Genomic DNA, 15776 nt, shown 5'->3' on the forward strand with positions numbered 1-15776 from the left:
GTGGAAAGAAAACTCCAGATTTAAAAGCAATGAGAACTAGTCTTGACAGATCTTTTTCAACTTCATATAGTCCAGATGTGGGGAGCCAGTCAACGTATCCAGTTCAATCTTTCCACAGAAACGTAAACCTATACCCATTATCCAGCCATACCAGCTCTCTCTTTTGAATAATTCCAGAAAACTATTCCAAGTGTAAGGCTTCCTGACAATATTCCTAAATTTGCTTTTCATTATTCTGACCTACCTCTTGTATGTATTCTTAAACAGGAAATGGTCAATATTTCATACAATTCTAAAGCTCCGCTGTCATTTATCTCCTTTCATGCAGAAAAATCCATTTTTTCTAACTACTCTATGCAAGTATATCGCCTGACACTATGGTTCAACCTTAAGGTCTTTCCCTGCACGTAAAAGTTTCCTAAATGTTTCAGTGACCAGAATCAAAGTGAGTGCTCCAGATGCAGCACTGTAGACCAATAATTTGAATGCTTGTGTGAGACAATCCTGTTGAGACAAATTTTCTAGTCTAGGCAACATCAAGTCATCAGTCTTCCTAACATATCTCTGCCGACACGGATACCACCATTACACATGGGGACACCAACTGCCATATGCGTAGCAGGTACTCATGTGACTTGGCCAAAGTTGCCTATCTCATATGCTGCAGGCAAGGAAGCCCAGAGACAGGTACATTGGCAAGACTGAGCAGAGGCTATGGCAACAGATGAGTAGACACCATGCAATAATCAACAGACAGGAGTGTTTCCTCCCAGTCACAGACCAGTTCAGCAATCTGGGACATTCGACCTCGGTCCTTCGGGTGACCTTCCTCAAAGCCGAGCAGAGGCTGATAGCCAAGTTCGGTACCCATGGGGAAGGCCTCAACCGGGACCTTGGGTTCATGTCACACTACAGGTGACCCCATTGCACTAACTCTCCCTGATATACACACGCATGCATGCACGCACACACACTTCCACAGACCCATACACTCACGCACACCCTCTTACACACAAGCTCTCTCTCATATGTTCACACATACACACCCACAATCACACCCACACATGCACCCTCTCACAGGCCTACACCCCTTTACACTCATAATCACACACGTTCACATAAACTTATATTCGCTCCCTCCCCACACACACCCACATGCACACACAAACAAACACATATCAGTTAGTAGGGTGAATATGTACTGGCAGAATTACATTTTATTTTGTTCAAGAACTGCAGGAATCCATGAAAGATTCAGTAAATCCCTATTTTAGAAATAGAATCAGTCTGAACATTGGGGGACAGACAGCTTCACACAGGGCACCTCACACCTTCATTGCATTATCTGAGCTGGCATTGCATCTATTGTTAAAGTTGTTACATTCTATTGAGAATGTAACTTTAAAAAAAGTTCTGGGATTGACATATGAAAGAACTGAAACCAACATGGTAATTCTAAAAGATGAGAGACTTAACAAACAATCCAAGTCTTTATCAATATATAATGTCAGTTGCATCACACTGAAAACATTTGCTATAAATTCTGTGTCCTACGATCTTATACTCCACAATCACCTGATGAAGGAGCAGAGCTCCAAAAGCTAGTGCTTCCAAATAAACCTGTTGGACTATAACCTGGTGTTGTGTGATTTTTAACTTTGTTGAGTCACAACAGAGTATCGTGTCGATATTAATGTATGATGTACAGACAAGGTACTTATGAGGTACTTATGTCATTTTTCAGCAGAAGATGGGTTATCCACATGCTTTGCTCGGCATCTAAACCTACCGTAATTGTTGAGACTTTTGTGCAATAGCCATACTTGGATAGAAACCTGGACATGCTCATTCTTGGCTTTTCAAGGGATTTTATCATTGTCTTTGTGAATGAAGTCACCACTGACACAAAATAAACCCATTTATAGAGAGCAATAGTTCCAACTCCTAGTCTCTTGAAAGCCAGTCAGAGCATCAACAACCAGAGTGGAAGGAGACAACAGGTGTATCAAGCAACTGAATAGTGGTTATGGGCATTGTTCTATGCTCACCTAGAGTAACAAATCATTTTCTTTTATGACATTAGACTAAGCGGGGCCTGTAAATCCCTAACGGGAAATAGTTAGAAACAGTATGCAGAGCTCATACGCTTAAAGAGAAGTGGTACAGATGCTTCACAATGCTCTCAGACTGTGAGAATTCTACTCGGAGTAAAGAGCTCTTGGTTCCTTTTTTGGGCACCCAACTGCTTTTCAGAAATTTGCAGATCTCTGCAGTATGTCATCTCTTGCGACATGCCAATGGAATGCATATACATGACGCTCCAGCTGACCCACAGGCTACTGTGTCATTCTTCAAGGATAGAGAATTACTGAATAGTAAGAGCCCTATGAAAGAAGTGTCAGTGAAAGTCATCACAAGAGCCAAGGTCTAACTTTTCTCATTATTTATTCCCAGAAAGTGGACAAAAGCAGCAAGGCTGCTCCATCCCACTTGTCTTCAGGAAGCTGATGGTGAGCTGCTAACTTGGGCTGCTGCGGTCAATGTGGTGAAATTCACATTCAAAGCTTAATGTCAGCTTCAAATGGACCCAGCTGAACACGAAACCTCAAATTCCAACCCTGCACCCTCCATTCCCACAAATTTTAATGCAGTTTTAATCTGGTCTTTCACTTCTCCCAGAAGATCATATGATTTTCAGATGGGGTTTGGAATGCCTGCATAATTGTGATACAAAGGGCATTGCAGTTGTGTGGAACAGACTAAATCAACCAGTCGTTAAGTTTCTTCAATGTTGAGACTGTTTTTGGTAACTTCTGAAACGACTGTGAATTGCAACAGAGTGGGAAACAGTAAAATAAAAGAAAAATTCAGGCTCATAGCCTTATAGAATCTGTACAGTGCAGATAGAGGCCATTCAGCCTATTGAGTCTGCACTGACCCTCTGAGGAGTATCTCACCCAGATCCCCTAACCCTGCATTTCCCATGGCTAATCCTCTTACCTGCACATCCCAGGAACCTAAGGGCAATTTAGCATGGTCAATCCAGTTAACCTGCACATCTCTGGGCAGTGGGAGGAAACTGAAATTTCCAACAGAAACCCTTGCAGACACGGGGAGAATTTACAAACTCCACACAGACAATCGCCCGAGGGTGGAATCAAACCCAGGTCCCTGGTGCTGTGAGGCAGCAGTGAGCCACCATTCAATGCGAAATGGCCAGGGTGAGTTTTCACATTAAGCTGCAGATACCTTATGCTGTGGTATTGTATCTGGTTCAAGATTTTCCAGATCCATTTACATCAGGAAGCATTGATTTAATCGCCCTTGAGTGAGTGGCAGCAGTATTTCCTGCTGGGCAATTGTTGGTGACTTTTACCCAGTGGTTGGGCTGCCAATGCAACCAACTGCTCTCTCTAGCATGTGCCAAGCTAAGTGACCCTGCAGCTCCACACAATCCTACAGGTGGGCAGTTCCATCACACTATCTTGACTTTTGCCTGCATTGCCTTGATCTATGCTGGTGATCGTGGTCTCTGACAGTATGAGCGCTGGCTGGGTTAAATTTACAGTCTTGGTAAGGAACCTGGTCCTGTCAAAATGCTCACAAGGCTACAGGTTTCCAAGTCAGTCGTGTCTGGCTGCACAAGAAGCTCACCATTAGGGTCGTAACTCAACTCTTAATATGCGGACATCACAAAATGACGGGTGATGAAAGATTTAAAATGCCACTTCTAAATGCAATCATCTGGTTTTGCATCTGCTTTGCAAATTAGCTACCTCAGGTGGGCACCCCAGTTGTCACAAAGGCAGGTTAGATTAGATGGTATACAAAGCAAAATAAAACATCGCTTACATCCGAATCAAGAGAGTCATAGAGTGCAGCTACCACACCCTCATAACCTAATCGCAAAAACAATCCGTTCCCCTACCCCGCCCAGTTCTATCTGTTGAGCCTGGGCGAGGCTGCAGCGAGCGCTCTCACACTCTGAGGTTTACGGTACTTCGCTGACTGCGGCGCGTGCTTCTCGGGGGAGTGCGCGAGCACGCTTTCGCGCGTGCCCGGAGGGGTGTGGGGGGCGTGACCACAAAAGGCAGAGGTAGCCTGTGACTGACTGACTGACTGAGTTAGTTTTAGGCAATTGCTGCTCAGAGACCAACATACAACACATAGCTAAGTGGCAATGTCCGGCAATGCAAAGGATCTGAAGAAGGACACTTCTGAAAAGACAGGGAGAGGGGGTAAGAGAAAGGGGATTAGTTAAACTTGTGCAAGTAAATTGGCAGGAGTCAAGCTGTCATATATGGGGAACTGGCTTCTTCAGACAACTTGCAGGGAAAGGTTCCTGCAGTGGTAAGTGTCAAGATATTCTAATGTTACGATTTGCCTGGAACAGCGTTGTTCTATTTTGGATATGTACAGTAATATAGTCAACAATCAGCACTCATCATTTTCGACCAATTTGACCCACTATTATTGTAGGTGGTATAATAATGAACTATTCATTTCATTTGAGTCCTGCTTTTATCTTATGTTTGAGCCACACTTTCCATACATGTTGGTCCTTTCTGTATATCCAGTATTAACATCACCTTGCTTTCTGTGAGAATCTTAATACATATATTCAACTAGTCATTGAATACGATTATTGAGGGAAACTTCTTTGGTTCACAGTTTCTATAGAGGAAGTGTGTGGTATAGTAAGTAAGTGCACTGAAGTTGTAACAACGCTTCCTGTTACTTTTTTTTAAGAAAATTCAAAGAATTAAAAAAAACTGACATGATTTAATTGGCCAGAGTCAATTAAGGTTACAGATCATCAGCATCTTTTTTGAGAATCTTGAAATAGACTATAATTTTGTCAGTAAAGTTTTTGGAGCATTTATTTCAGATTTGCCCCAGAGTAAATTGTTCTCCTAGTTCAAAATTGACCTGAAGCCTATTCATTTTATCTATTTTTGTTTTTAGCTAATTTTTAAATTGTGAGCACAATCTTCCTCTGAAAGCGTTTCACTCAATGTTCCTAACACACACAGCTTAAACAAATTATTCTTCGAATTCCAGCTATCACTTAGTTCTACAAATCCTGAAATAATCAAATTACACTTCATTATGTAATTCCTCAGTTACATTCCTTGCGTGACTGAAAAGCTTGTGTACATTTGTCAAGAGACTTTAATGCAAAGTTCAGACCAAAATGCTGGCACGTAGTGTAACACAGTCATTTGAATTGGCTTGGTGTTGGAGAGAGACGTTGTGAAACTCTGTAGTGATTATACAATAAGTACTATCTCAAATGCTTAGATATCTGTTGCATTAAAGCTTAGCATGGTGCAGGGTAGGACAAATGAAAGGTAAATCAGGTCAGGCTGGTTTTGGGCATTACTCCAAGAATAGCTAAATCGTGGTTTTGCTAGACCCTGAGCAGAAAGCTGGTTTCCCTTTACAACCTTCTCCCTTGGACATGGAGCAAAATAACCAACTTGGGGAAAGTCTTGCTGTAATCTTGGGTACATGTGACATCTTTCGTCTGGATTTTTAACTCTGCTAGCTTGCAATATCATTTGTAATGTCCTTGCAGTTCAGTGTTGATTGCAGTCTAGAGAGAGAAGGAAATGCTTTGTAACTAAGCAATATTAAACCCATGATAGTTAACACATTTTTTGAATGTGACCTCACTAGAGAATATTCCTTGGCAGTATATTGTGATGCAGAGCAGACACTTTTCCTGCACATGCACTTTGAGGTTTCTTCTTTGCAAGAGCAGGCTATTTATTTTTAATTATTGCTTTTAGTACTGGGAAGAAAAAAAATCTAAAATATTGGAGAGACTTCATTTAGAATCTGCCACGTACGTGCAGATGTTATGCTTTCCTTGCTCAAGATGCTTGCAGTGGAATAATTTGAAGCATCACCAGAGGAGAACACTTCTATTTCTGTGCAAGAGGAAGATAAAAAGAATTAAACTTAGATGCTTTAAACAATACTCCGTTAAGTTCTCACTTCAAATGTAGTCGTGCAGAGGGAGATCTTGGGAATATTTAAGAAAGAATTGTCAAAATGTGAGGAGTCTTAAGATACATGGATCAACTTTATCTTCCTTTTACCTGCAATTATCTTTGGACCCGCTGTATAGGGATAAATCCTTCCCCATGCATCGTTTGTATTCACAGGTATTGTGGAAGGAAGCAAATGGCTACAGGATAGAACGTGACAAATAAAGGCCCTTGTCATCTTTATCTGTGTGACAGGAATAAAGTGGGTGCACTTTTGCAAAGAATAAACACTGTTTAAACAACTATGCTGCAACTGAAAATGTTTAATATCAGGTTGTAAGTAGCTGAACTGCACTTACTCGATGTATTTTGTGTAAAATTGCCCTCCACGTGACAAATGGCAATATCAGCTTTGACTGTTTCCTGGCGTAACTGGGCTTAATGCATGTATTTGGCAGGGTTTCGAGGAGGTTTGTTTCCCTTCTGGGGCGCTATCATGCCAATAATTCCGAGGCTGTACAATACACTCAAGCCAGTTTTTGAGTTGCATTCGCGAATGGAGCTTTGAAGCCGTGTTTAATCACACAAGATTTGCCTTAACTACCAACGACCAGTAGTTCCGTTTTTAGTAGCAGTTTTCAGAATATTGCACCTAAGTAACAGTCCCGCCCACCGCGTGAAGACAGTAAAACGATCCCACATTACATTAATGCAAACTGCTGTCTTGTACTTCACCTATCAGAATCCGCAGCTTAGCGTGCGGGAAAGTAGATTCATTTAATTGTAGCCATATTAGGCCGATGTGAGCACGACAATTCAAACTTTTTTTTGTATGTTAAATAAACTAATCACAAATTTCCAGTGAGCTCTGCTAACTGGTTGCTCCGCTGCTTTCATTTTGGAGAGGAAGTGGTTGCCTTGAGAGCTACATTCATAAAGTTTTAAAATATGGATTAAAAATAGCTCATGCAAAACCATTCAACGTGCATGAAACCCCATTCATTATGGGAATGTCTTTTTTTTTCCAAGAAAATTTCTTCGGTGCATCACTTTTTAAAAAAATTAAAGTTCAAGATAAATATTGCACTTTCAATTTGACAAGTAATGCCACACATGCAATACATGCATTAAGTGATGCATTGTAACTGCATCCTATGATTTTTGTGTTACCTTCTGAGGATGGTTTCATGTACTGGGCAACAGTGGAAGATATAACTATTAAATTTTATAGTCAATAAGTTGCTGACTTCATACTTTATAAAATCACAATGTATAGGTGTGAATGTATTGTTTCACCCTGAATTAATTGGATACATTCTTAGAAAAGGATGCTATGAAATGCCATGGTCATGTTTCAGTGTAATGCATTTTGAGAACAATTCAATATCATTAGAAGGGCATTAAGAGTTCTGGCTATGAAATTGGTTGTGATTGTGATATTAGCAGGGATCATTGGCTGGCCTTAATTTTTAAAATAAAATAGTTTAGTATGTTTGAGGTGACTGACAGCATTAAAAGCATATCGTTGAATGGAGAAGGGTAGCCATTTCCAATAACTTTCTTTCATGTGGTTGAACCACCCAGTTTAAACAGCCTTTACTGAACTTGCGTGTGAATGCCAATGCTGAGAAACATAGGAATGAGGAAGGGCGAAGCATTTACAGTATACAAAGAATGATAATGAAGCACGTAAGGAAGTCTTAGTTTGGATTGTCAAAAGCTTGGACAAAGTGACAGGTTTTATTAAGTAGCTTTTTTAAAAGATGGAAAGTGAGGTGTGGAGTGACATTAGGTAGGGTATTTCCAAGCTCTGGGCTAAGGGAGGTACAGCCAGGAATAAGTGGAGTGATTGTGATTTGGGAGTGTAAATGAGGTCAGTATCTGAGCAAGGCCAATTTTTATTTTGTAATTCATTCACGGGATGAGGGTGTTGCTGACAAATGTCAGCATTTATTGCCCATCCCTAATTGCCCAGAGGGCAGTCAAATGTCAACCACTGCTGTGGGTCTGGAGTCACCTAGGTTAGACCAGGTAAGGGCGGCAGTTTCCTGCCCTAAAGCACACTTGTGAGCCAGATGTGATTTTTCCTGACAATCGGCAATGGTATTGTTGTCATCATTAAACTCTTAATTCCAGATTTTATTTATTGAATTCGAATTCCACCATCTGTCATTGCAGGATTCGTAGCCCAGATCCCAAGAACGTTACTGGGTCTCTGGATTAATTGTCCAGTGACAATACCACAAGCCATTGCCTCCCCTGTCTTGGTAAGATGTTTATAATCACATTAAATACACAGGCCTCTCTTGGGTAGCATCTTTGTATTTTAATCTGTCCCTGAGATTGGCAGGAATGAAATTACTACTATAAGGAACTAGCCCCCCAAAAATTTCCTTTTAAAGATATGTAAATCTTTATAGTTCAAGCCATGTCTGTCGATGCAAAAGACTTGACACAAGTGAAACTGACAGAAGCAACTTTGTGCCTTGGTGTCAATTTGAAATGCTTCCCCGAAAGTACATCCTACGATTCAAAAACAGTCCCTTTTTTTTTATTTAAAATGGGGCTTGGAAACCATGTAGCTTTCCTCCTACTCAGCCCATCCGTGATGGGCTCAAGAATTTGAGGCACAAAACAAAAGCCTGGAGAACCATCAGCTCAGTGAAAGATGCTCTTTGGTTTGCCTGAAGCTTATTCGTCTTCCAGAACGAGGGATTGACATTGACCAAGCATTGCGACTAGCATATTCCAAGTTCCACAATTGCCATGCTGAGGGACACACTAAAGCTCGGGGCAGCTGTCACCAAGGTGCGGTGGGAAAAGACCACTGTCTGAGGTCTTTTGGCCAAAGTACAATAGGCATCTGTTCTCTTATTGAATCATTGATGCACGTAAATATAATCTTGGAAAAGTAAGGAATACCTTGGGTTTGTTTGTTCTAATTATGTAAAGACTGTACAGAATGGAAATGCTCTAGTGACTGTATGTATGGAAAGATTTATACGAATAAAGTATACTTTTGAAAGAAATCAAAGGACTGTGGATGTTTGAAATCTGAAACAAAAACACAAATTGCTGGAGAAACTTAGCAGGTCTGGCAACTTGTGAAGTTGGGTCACTGGACCTGAAAGGTTAACTGTTTTCTCTCCACAGATGCTGCCAGATCTGCTGAGTTTCTCTTTTTTTTGTTCAGGTTTTTGAGGGTTCTTTCTGCTGGATGACCCAGTAGAGAAATGGACCATCTTCATCAAACAGACAATGGGAATTTAAGCAAGTGGTTCTATTCTGCTTCTGAGGGCAGTTTATGGATGCGTAGTAAATACATGCTGTTCTCAACGAATCTGGCAAATTTTGACCCCGTAGCAGAAAATGATCAGCATCTTTTGTGCAAAGTCTGACATTGCTAATTAAATATTGGTGGGGAAGGGCAATCCCAATTTGTTTTATTTTATCGTTTCTCATGCTGCTGCTGTTTGTGATGCATTTCAGAGATTACTGTCAACTGACCAAACTCAGGAACACGGGAAAGGATCTGTTTGACCCCCAGAACTGTGGTGCCATCACGCTGTGCACATGTGCACTCACATGCCCAACCTAGAAAACCATGTGATGATTTGGGTGAGGCAACAGACAGGAATAAAACCAACTTTAATTTGGGGTGGGAAATAGATGCAGCTTAGTCTAACTTGAAGCTGACAGTCAGGTCACCTGAAATTCCTCTGTGTGAATTACAGGAAAAAGGGAACGGCAAATAAATAACTTTGCTTAGTTCAAATTCCTGGCCGCGTAATACATTCCACGCATTATTCACTAGCAGGTTACTTTGGTGGAGAAAGGAGGCGGAAACAGATTTCTTTTTGGAATGGTTGGCACAGTAATACAGTCTGTTAATGCTTTTTTGCACACTGGCACTGAGATTGAATGAGAGTTCAGAGCCACACTGCGATTAACTTGCTGGGATATATCAACTGTAGATTTGTGGGGAAAAAAAATCACTTGAAATTTCAAAAATCACAGTTCTCACATAAAAATTGCAACCTGTTCAGAAAAAACCCAAACACCCACAGAACTAGTAACACGTTAGTCACGGTTAGCAATACCTAAATTAGCTCAGGTTGTGGGGGAGGGAGCGGTAACCTGAGGGAGCTGTAGTCATAGAGTGAAACAACACATGAACAGACCTTTCAGTCCAACTCAGCCATGTAGACCAGATGTTCTAAATTGATCTAATCCCATTGGCCAGCATTTGGCCCATATCCCTCTTAAACCCATCCAGATGCCTTTTAAATTTTGCAATTGTACTAGCTTTTACCACTTCCTCTGGCAGCTCATGCCATACACGTGGAAAAAGTTGCCCCTTGGGTCCCTTTCACTGTAGTTTAGAAGAATGAGAGGTCATCTCTTTGAAACGTGTAAGATTCTTAAAGGGCTTGACAGGGTAAGCGCTGAGAAGAAGTTCACCATTCTGGGAGAGTTTAGGTGCAGAGCGTGCACACTCAGAATAAAGGGGTGCCCATTTACTACTGAGTTGACAAATTTTTCTGTGGGTTGTGAGCCTCAGGAACTCCTGGCTTCGGAGAGCTGCAGGGGACAGAGTCCTTGTGTACATTTAAGGCTGACATTGATTCCCTAACTGATCAAGAATCCTGCAGAGAAAGGATGGGCATGTGGGTGTGATGAATGTCAAATCCACTCTATTGAATGGTGGAGTAGGCTGGAGGGGTTAACTGGCCAACTTCTATTCCTGTTTCTTCTGGTCTTTTTATGATTGGGGTGAGAATATGGGAATGGAGAGAGTTGTTAGGAAGCATGTGTACCATGTGCACTGGAGAGCGAGGGTGAGAAGCAGGAGAATGAGAAGAGAACGGCAGGTAGGGAGGGCAACGTGTGGTTTTGGGATGGAGAGGAACCTCTTAGTTAGTCACTCCTGATGTTCAAAATTGAAAAATCACACAACACCAGGTTATAATCCAACAGGCTTATTTGGAAGCACTAGCTTTCAAGGTGCTGCCTCCTCTTCAGGTGGTTACATTTGTGCTGTGGCAGAGATTTGAGACTTAAGTCACCTGCAGAGCTGTTTGTTGGTGAACAGGCCAGAACTCTGCTATGAGAAAGCCCTTTGACATTCTAAGCAAGAATTGGATTCTGCCTTGTAGCCAGAAGACAGAAGCTTCCTTTTTTTCACATTAAAGGGTCCAATCAGAGAATAGTATCTTTCGTTCTGACTGGCTGATTGGAGAATTGTGATTTGCATATCCAATCAGAAGCTTTCATATTCAAACAGAATGGTGTTGGCGTTAAATTAATACAGGATGCACAACTCGACAAAAACCAAAATTGGTTCAGATAAAGCGGATCTCATTGTAAAATATGCAAAACTGTTTTTTTGTTTCATCCAAAACCTGTTTTCTTCATTTCTCAAACTGCAGATGGGGACGTTGAATTTTTTTTTAACAAATCATATTTCTTGGGTTGAGTTAGGTGGAGCGTGGTATTAAATGCAGGCGCTGTGAATCTGAATTGCTTAGTCAATTGTATACACCTGTGTCACTGCTGAAGAAGGATATCAGAAAAGCGGGGTTCTGCATTTTATTGCAAGCATTCTCATTATTTCTATAGCTGTTTGGTTTTAATGTAGAAGCCAACAGTGGAAGTAAAAGCCTTCTGTACTATAGTCTAGAGAAGTTCCTCTTTCTTTTTGGAACTACTGCATTTTCTTTTGTTATACTTAGTGCATTGACTAGGTTAACATAATGCTTGACTTGGAAGGAAATAGGTGTTCTAAGAATTGAGGCATTTAGAAGTGAGGTGTGTGTATGTATACATACACATAGAAATTATGACCATTAATTGCTTTATAAATCCCACAAGAGACTCTTGAAAATCTCACCAGATGAATAGTATTTGGCGGCCTCTTGTGGCTAATCAGTAGCTCGGCCCATTGAGTGGGAAACACTATTGAACGCAGTGGGAAAGCCTTGTGCTTGGACGTCTAAGTGAGGGAGGTTTTCCAACAGTCTGCTTTACCCACTTCGTGAACAAAATGTATTGGGCAGCAGCAACAAATGCTGATTGTTGTGTTTTTTTTTTAAAAACACATCAGAACTAAGGTTATCCCAGAATATTGCAGATGCGATAAAACAAAAAAACGAAAATGCTGTCATTTTTAATTCTCCACCTTGCTGTTATTTTGCAATCAGCTGTTCTTGGCCTGTTCTGTTCTAGTGAAGGTGTGTGTTAAACTGAGGAACAGCACCTCACCTTTAGGCAATTTACAACCTACTCAACATAGAATTCACCAATTTCACAGTATGACCTCTGTTCCTCCACCACCCCATCATTTTTGTTTCCTTTTCTCTGCATGTTTCACTTTTGATCTCACTTTCAGACAGTAGCACACTGAATTAGGCAATGTTTTCTCTTCTTTGTGTTCTGTTGCCCTGTCACCATTTCCGTTGACCCAGTGACACTAACTCTTCTGTCAAACGATCCCAGTGAAAGTGAGGAGTGCAGATGCTGGAGATCAGAGTTGAGAGTGTGGTGCTGGAAAAGTACAGCTGGTCGGGCAGCATCCGAGGAGCAGAAGAATCGACGTTTTGGGCATAAGCCCTTCATCAGCAGTGTCCTGATCAACAGAATGTCCTCCTTCATCAGGATTTTCTGATGGGCTTACGGCCGAAACATCGACTCCCGTGTCCCTCGGATGCTGCCTGACCTGCTGTGCTTTTCCAGCACTAGACTCTCTACTGTCATCCAATCCCTCCTGCTTTCCACCTTGTATTAAGACTTACTTCTGACTTTGTCCCACCTTGATCAAAGCCTGTCACATTTTCTGCCATTTGTTCCCAGTTCTTGACCTCTGACATCAGCGCTGCTTCCCTCTCCATGGGTGTTGCTTGATTCATTGGGGTTTTTCCTCCCTGCCCTGTGTTCTCTGTTCCTGCTTTAAGTGAGGATTCCTGCTCTGACATGATCCTTATGTCAGCTCTGATGATCTTGCAGAATTAGGAATTTTAAAAATCTCCTGTTTGGCCAGACACAGTATGAGAAAACTGTGTGTACCTTTGCAGCATCAGCATGATTCATCTGGTAAAGCACTGTCTCCTTTTCTTCTTGTGTTGAGCTGTGGCTGTCCTGTCTCTGAGGCAGAAGGCTGTGGGTTTAACCACTCGAGGAACTTGAGCACAAAATCAAGTTTGATTCTAAAGAGTGCTGTATTGTCAGAGGTACAAGTTTCTTTTTAAAGAGTCATTAAACTGAGGGTCTGTTTCTTTCCCTGGAGCAGTGGCTCAGTGGTCAGCACTGCTGCCTCACAACACCAGGGACATTGGTTCGATTCCAGCCTTGGGCGGCTGTCTGTGTGGAGTTTACAGATTCTCCCTGTGTCTGTGTGGGTTTCCTCTGGGTGCTGTGGTTTCCTCCCACAATCCAAAGGTGTGCAGGCTAGGCGGATTGATGATGGGAAGTGCAGGGCTACAGGGTGGGTCTGGATGGGTTGCTCTTTGGAGGGTCAGTGTGAACTTGATGGGCCAAATGGCCTGCTTCCCTACCAGGAATTCTGAGAAGTGGATGTAACTGATCCGATGGCAGTATCTTGAAGGAAAGCAAGAGAATTCTTCCTGGTGTCCCAACGTCACCAAAACACAATATTGGGTTGTTAGGGTTTATAAAATCGTTGACTACAGTTCAGCCTTCAACACTACTATCCCCTGGAGACTGATTACTAAACTTGGTAATCTCGGACTAAGCCCCACTCTCTTCAACTGGATCCACAGTTTCCTGACTCAGAGACCATAAGCAGTGAAGATTGGGACAATATTTCATTATCACTAACACTCAACACTCCAGGGGTGCAGACTTGACACCCTACCATATCACTATGGGCTGGGGCTGTTTTCCCTGGAGTGTTGGAGGCTGCGGGGTGACTTTACAGAGGTTTACAAAATTGAGTCTTTTCCCTGGGGTGGGGGAGTACAGAACGAGAGGGCATAGGTTTAGGGTGAGAGGGGTAACTTTTTCACCAAGAGGGTGGTATGTATATGGAATGAGTTGCCAGAGGAAGTGGTGGAGGCTGGTACAATTGCAACATTTAAGAGGCATTTGGATGGAAATATGAATAGGAAGGGTTTGGAGGGATATGGGCCGGGTGCTGGCAGGTGGGACTAAATTGGGTTGGACGGGTTGGACCAGAGCGTCTCTTTCCATGCTGTCCATCTCTAGGATGTTATAGTAATGTGTTTCCTCCATTATATAAACATTGATTTGACCAAGAAGTGTTTTATCAGCTGCAGAGCGTTTTGAGGAGATTTGAGATCACAGAGTTACTCTCGCGCAGGTCATCTTCATGCATGAAGCATTAAATTCTTGACCAGAGCTGCATTACTGGAGGTCTTTCAGAAATGGAGGAAAACCGTTTTCCTGCAGCTGCAGACTGGTGTGCAGAACTTGTGTGTATGTCTGGGTTGCAACCATATCAACCTGTCTGCACTCTGGCCACAGTAGTTTAAAATACACCTGCACTGCTGGGCCAGGGTATGGAGGGCATTTGTATCTGCCCTGGAACACTTGAAATCTTACTTGTAACGTGGCAAGCACAGCAATTCTTGGCATTCCATCATTTGCCTTCAAATCTTCACTGTCGAGAGAGAAGTTCACATCATTGACTGCATACCTTTGGCCTCCTGTTCACCAGCCATTTCAGGGGCAGAACTCTCAGCCATTCCCACCACTCTGTGTGTGCTATTTTACCTCTTGAACCTCTCTGCCTTAACAGCACCTCTCCATATCTTCTAATTTCTCAACTGAAAGAACTTTAAACCAGAGGCCTGTTTGGCTGCTCAGGTAAGGTGACTGGTTCCTGTGAGATGAAGGTCTTCTAGTTCAAGCTTCATCCATGGTCTGTAGGGGATAAGAGGACTTTTATTTTACCTTGCTTAATTTTGGCATTTGTTCTAAGCACTGGGTGATGTGGTCCTTAATCTCATTGCTTATGTTGGTCAGTAGCGCACTGCCCTTCACTTTCCTTTCCCAATTAGGCTCAATTCCTTGACAGCTTGTACAAATGTGCTTCAGTATCTCATACTGTTAAGACTAACGAATAGCTTTCCTTTGTACAGGATGTCACTTTGGGCTGCACTTCATTTCTGTGCCCGCTGCAGCCTTTGAACAAATAGTGTGACCATCATTTCACAATTATATCCTGCAGCACTTGGAGAGAGTTGCCTGGTTTACCTGATTTGGCCAACGTAGTTCCACAATCATTGTCTGGATATCATCCACCCAGCAGACACTATATTCCTCCTTCTAAGCAGTCACTCAGAGAGCCCTCAAGCACCGATCAATGTGTGGCTACATTGACTTCTGTTTCCACAAACCTTTGCCATGCAACAGAGAAAAATTAGAGGAAGCATAGCTTCTTCTCATTGAATCTGGAAGACTCTGGATTCCTTTTTAGCATCCTGACTCTTTCTCCCTCAGGAGCGCTGCTCTTGACACATGTGCGCAACGTACATTTATTTCCCTTGCTTTGCGTGATAGTTTCTGACAATGTCTCTGCAAATGGAGTAATATTCTTTGGAGGAGAAAGTGAGGACTGCAGATGCTGGAGATCAGAGCTGAAAATGTGTTGCTGGAAAAGCGCAGCAGGTCAGGCAGCATCCAGGGAACAGGAGAATCGACGTATCTGGCATGAGCCCTCCTTTCCTGAAGAAGGGCTCCTGCCCGAAACGTCGATTCTCCTGCTCCTTGGATGCTGCCTGACCTGCTGCGCTTTTCCAGCAAGAC

The 15776-nt window shown here is 42.3% G+C and overlaps 1 long non-coding RNA gene across 10 annotated transcripts in view; it reads left to right on the forward strand.

Moving 5' to 3' along the window:
- Positions 1–4119: 4119 nt before the first annotated feature.
- The window catches only part of LOC148151355 (uncharacterized), a 562305-nt gene continuing 550648 nt past the window's right edge, over positions 4120–15776 (forward strand). For 8 of the 10 annotated variants that reach the window (XR_015754637.1, XR_015754634.1, XR_015754636.1 and 5 more), the window contains exon 1: positions 4120–4350. This is a non-coding gene — a long non-coding RNA (uncharacterized LOC148151355). Of the gene's footprint in view, positions 4351–8171; positions 8261–15776 lie in introns of all 10 variants that reach the window. The other 2 variants (XR_015754625.1, XR_015754617.1) reach the window with 1 other exon arrangement.

The sequence above is a fragment of the Chiloscyllium plagiosum genome, unplaced genomic scaffold, assembly GCF_037043375.1.
Source record: "Chiloscyllium plagiosum isolate Xiang-an unplaced genomic scaffold, Cpla_swu_hap1 HiC_scaffold_3, whole genome shotgun sequence".
Lineage (NCBI taxonomy): Eukaryota > Metazoa > Chordata > Chondrichthyes > Orectolobiformes > Hemiscylliidae > Chiloscyllium > Chiloscyllium plagiosum.